This window comes from Mus pahari, chromosome X (assembly GCF_900095145.1).
Source record: "Mus pahari chromosome X, PAHARI_EIJ_v1.1, whole genome shotgun sequence".
NCBI lineage: Eukaryota > Metazoa > Chordata > Mammalia > Rodentia > Muridae > Mus > Mus pahari.
The window spans coordinates 30,846,613-30,852,224 of NC_034613.1; positions in this window are offsets into that span (position 1 = coordinate 30,846,613).

Consider the following 5,612-nt stretch of genomic DNA (forward strand, 5'->3'; position numbering starts at 1 on the left):
TTCATGGGTGTTTTGCTCCTTATTCTAAGGAGGAATGAAGTATCCACACGATGGTCATCCTTCTTGGTTTTCTTGTGTTTTGCAAAATGTATCTTGGGTATTCAAAGTTTCTGGGTTAATATCCGCTTATCAGTGAGTGCATATCTAGTGACTTCTTTTGTGATTGGGTTACCTCACTAAGAGATTTTATTTTATTCAGCAACAATAAAAGTGATCTCTTTTCCTGCATCAGAACTCACCAATCTTTCCTACTGGATCACTCCCTTTGAGGCTGTATCTTCAACACCATCTCCTATTATCTGCTGTGACTTCATATTAGTTGGCACCTTTGAGTTGGCTGGCAAGTTTCTTTTACTATAACACCAGTTTTGTTGCATAACTACATTGTTTTTACCTGGGGTACATGGATGGTTCTTACCTAATGCAATATTGAGCTCCCTGAAAATGCTAATTTTTCTATTTGTGAGAGTGAAGAATATATTCTGTGACTTAGTAGTTTATCCACAGTATAGGTTGTTTTAAGTCTACAGAGAAATAATAATAATAATAATAATAATAATAATAATAATAATAATAATAATAAATAATCTTTCCTTGAGGTATTTAATCACAGTGACAAAAGTGATAAATATAATATCCAATGGTCTCAATATGATAGAATCTATGAGGATTGATAAAAATTAAAGGATCCATACAAACTAACTGTTTCTGTGTTTCTGTGTCCAGAGTACATTTCCTCTCATGGTAACACCATGTTTAGGTACCCAGTTTCAAGGGCAGATGGAGTTACTTTTGAGTGTGAGCTAGCGTTGCCAGCACAAGGAACGAGTTAGGACTGAGGTCAGCTTCATGTTAAAATTCTCTGTTGATAAGCATTGGATAGCAATATACTCAATGGTTATAACCTAAAGTCTTGGCGATTTTTATCAGGTATTTGCAGTTAAAGATGATATCTAAGGTGGAAAACCAGTAATGTGGAAGTTTGTCAGTTAGTGATCTATTACAGGGAGCTTGCTATCGCGGAAGGGAAAACAGTAAGGAATTAAGAGGAAAAAAATCCTCACTTCTTTACTAGTGCTTTATAAAAATGGGGGAAAGGTAAAAGTTGGGACTCCCACAGGCAGTAAACACAGAACATTAGCTTGCCTCAGTTACAAACACTGTTATCACTCTAGTTAAGTGGCACTTCTTTTTTTTTTTTTTTTTTTTTTTTCCCGAGACAGGGTTTCTCTGTATAGCCCTGGCTGTCCTGGAACTCACTTTGTAGACCAGGCTGGCCTCGAACTCAGAAATCTTCCTGTCTCTGCCTCCCAAGTGCTGGAATTACAGGAGTGTGCCACCATGCCCAGCTTAAGTGGCACTTTTTTTGAATTCAAATTATTTTGCCACAGTGAAGAAAGCAGACATGTGAGAAGGGGTTGTCAGAGACCTTTTCAGGTAGGAAGCACATCCTACTGAGAGGGTGATTTTTCTCTTCTCTGTGTAGCTCTACCTGTAGTGATTAGAGTGAATGCATCCACATGCCAAGTTGGTTGTATTTCCAGTTCTGAGACAGAAATACTGTCTAATAAAAAGGCAGAAGGGAATATAGGAAGGAGTGGCTTTCTTTATGTGAAGGGGTAAAGACAAGGAGAAAAGATGGCTAGGCTTATTTACTTAGCCTTTCTTTCATCTTTTTTAGGGGGAGGAAGTTGGAGTGTATATACAGCATGTGGAGGTCAGGGGACAGCTTATGGGAATCAGTCCTTTCTTCTATCATGTGGGTCCTGGAAAATGGGCTCAGTCATCATGCATGGTGATAACTGCCATTATTTGCTGAGTCTTCTTTCTGGCCCTCATCTTGCTGGCCATTGTCCAGCATTTTAATTGTACTTTCTGCTTTTAGTCCTGTCTTTTCACAGTCCTTTCTTCATAAAACCATCACCATGCTTCCTGTTTATAAATCAGATTGTCTAATTCTCCTTCTTAAAACCCTTCAATGTTCCCTGTTGACATCATCATAAAGTACCTACTGCCTGTCACAATGATCTATGTCTTGCTGTATTGAATCTCACCACCTCCTTTTGGCCTCACACTTTATGCTATAGTAATATTGAATGACATACAGATATTTACATGCCTTCCGTAATCTTTTCACATATATTACATTCTTACAAACCCAAAAGGCTGCCCCATGGCCTTGTTCATGTAACTCTTTCTCAAAATTCCCTTTCTACCTTTGTTTGCTAGTTTCTGTTCATATATCCAGACACTACTGAAGTGGAAGGTTTTGGAAATTTCATGTGATGAAGACTCACACTTTATTTTGTTGAGCCAGACTTATATGGAGTTTTGATGAGGCAAGACCTATGGGAGGACATGTGATGTTTGGAGAGAATATAATTAAGACTCAGTGGACAATGATGGTACATTTGCATAGATAGCTTTGTAATGTCTTGTTGGTCTCTTCATGGATATTTATTTTGTTGAGAGAGGCATGGTGAAGAAGGTTTTGTGTGTGTGTGTGTGTGTGTATGTGTGTGTGTGTGTGTGTGTGTGTGTCCTAGTCACTCTTGCTGACTCATGTCAACTAAGCAGAGGCCTAGAAGTTTTTGTTGGATCATGTTGCTGCTGCTGATTTCTGTTTGATTTTTTTTTAAACATTATTGAATAGGATGCTATCCTGGCAAACAGAGATTGAAATGCCCCTCAAAACTATTATTAAATAGGTCCATAATGCTTTGTCTTTTTTGGCCATCTTTTCTCCCCTACCTTTGGATGGTAGGCTAGAAATGGGGAATCCAAGCATTTGAGAACCCAGACATTATTGTGGAAGCCAATAAGAGCTTGCTGACAAGAGTCTAATATAGCTGTCTCCTGAGAGGCTCTGCCAGTGCCTGACAAATACAGATGTAGATGCTCACAGCCATCCATTGGACTGAGTACAGGGTCCCTAATGAAGGAACTAGAGAAAGTACCCAAGGAGCTGAAGGAATTTGCAGCCCCACAGGAGGAACAACAATATGAACTAACCAGTACCCTCAGAGCTCCCTGGGACTAAACCACCAACCGAAGAGTATGCATGGAGGGACTCATGGCTCTAGCTGCATATGTAGCAGATAATGGCCTAGTCGGTCACCAATGGGAGGAAAGGCCCTTGTTCCTATGAAGGTTCTATGCCCCATATAGGGGAATGCCAGGGCCAGAAAGTTTGAGTGGGTGGGTTGGTGCGTAGGCTTGTGGGGGAGGTTATGGAGGGTTTTTGGAGGGGAAACTAGGAAAGGGGATAACATTTGAAATGTAAAGAAAGAAAATATTTAATAAAAAAGAAAAATAAAAAAGAAAATAGGTTTCAAAAAATATATAAGCCTACATACTACTCAGATAACACTTCCTCTGAAACCTTTTTTGAGAACTTCACGTGCCACTGAATTTTTTTTCCCCTGAGTTCCATGGCATCTACATCTCTCTCGTAATTTACCCCATCCTATTGAAGATATCTATTTTTATATCTCTTTTTTTCCTGTAGAAAGGAAGCTCTTTGGGGTTAGGGGTGAAGGAACTGAAAATATTCTAAAGACAGGCAAGTTGTATAGAGAGGACAAAGGCAGTTGAAGTTTTAAAGTGCCTGTGAAGACACAGCAATTGTTTGAGCTTTTTTCTTGTTCAACTGAGGCCTGTTTTCCTACTGGTTTATACATTTGTGAAAAGTTGCCCGTTCTTCAAACTTGGATTTGTGGAATGCCTGCATTTGAAATGCATGGCCATATTGTTTTACCTTTAGTGAACAATGGTTTTCAGGCACTGAAGCAGGGCTGCTGGAGTGACATGGTTTCTTGACTTCTACTATTAGTTAGGGCAGTTGTCCAATTTGACTTGTGCTTAGATAGGGTCTACCCATATCCAACTATACATTGATCACCATTGTGATGTTAATGTTCACTTAGTATTTGTGGGTGTGTTGATAATCAGACTCCAGTCAGAGTATAGATTTCTTGAGTACAAAGCTGTTTCCAACATAGCTGTGGTTGGAAGAAGAAAATAAAATTGTAGAAACCACAGGAATGGGATGGAGCTCAAGATCAGTTCTGATCAATGAGAGGTTTCTCCCTTGGCATTTTGCTTAAACCAGTATGGAGGCTAACATTTTAGTATAATTTACCATTGAGACTGGTCCTGTGCCTCAAAGTCCAGAGTATTGTCTCAGGTGTAAATCAAAGGTTTACACCAAAGCTAATGCAAACAAAATGAAGCATAGATCAAGAACAACTTGAACCACCTAACTTGTCCACTTTCACTACACTGCCATTACTCAGAAACCTGAGATGATTATTTCTGAAAAAATGAAAACAAGATAAAGGAATTATATCTTATAGCATCCAGAGGAAAATGTGCTCTAAGTAGCAACATATTTATTGGAGAAGTGCCAGTTAAGAAGTCTGATGGAACAGTTTTGTTCAGACAGTCTGTTAGTTAATAAGTCACTATATGTTTAACCCCTTTGTGGCAGGATATAAGCAGTGATTAGTAGGTCACTGCATTAAGGACTGGGGTTCTTAACAGGGGACACCTGACTTCAAGGAGTTTAAATTTTAACAGCAGAGACAAGAGATACATGATCCTGGATAAAAGAAAGCAGAGTGTACTAAATGTGGTAAAACAGATACCAAATGTGGTGGAAATACCAGTCAGATGGAAGTTACTCTTGACTAGGAGATAGGAAAATGCTCCTAGGGGTGTCAGAAGGCTAGTGGAAAGGGTGGAAATTATGGGTATTTGGGATAAAAGGACTGTTATAACATAGTCATACATAACATAATATGGTTCAAGGTAGTCTGTAGATGAGAATAGTCTGATAAAGGCAGGATGTGGAAATAAAAAGAGAATGTCAGGTAAATTGTTTTTAAATTAGACAAAGGACACAGTTGATGGTCAAATAAAGGGGTTAAGAATTTTTTTCCCAATAGACAGTAAGTTGTCAGTATCTTGCTCATAGGTGTGCTTGAGAAGGATAGGTTAAGTGCTGATCTATTTTCTCTAACCCCAGGGGAGGTAGAAATGGATCCATTGCTTCCGATACTCAAGATGTAATGCACTGGGCTTTGCAGACTTGGAGCTATATTTTTCTTTTATTGGTTGCTACTAGATTGATAGTCCACAGGTCATGGCTCAGGCCAAGAAAACTAGCCTGGCTGGAATGATAGGGTACATGTTTTTCTTCTAGGTTTTGAGCCTATGTGAACTTTGTGGGATTTGTGTTAAATCTAGGACAACTTTCCCATGCTATTCTTTTGTTGTATGTATATATTTATGCACACATACACATATATGATATCTTCTAATTTTGGGAGAGAGCTACCTATAGAATTATCTCTACTCTTTCCCATTTTTATAGCATATTAGATGCTTTGTGATTTGTGGATTTATCTTCTATATAATTCAGAGTTTCTGCATCATATTATTTTAGTTATTTTTCTAAAGCTATGAAGAGACACTATGACTAAGGGAACCTATAAAAGAAAGCATTTAGTGGAGGCTTGCATCTACTTTCCAAGGGTTAGATTATGGCCAGCAAGAAACAGTGCAAAGGGCAGGAACACATGGTGCTTTAGCAGTAGCTGAGATCTTTTGTC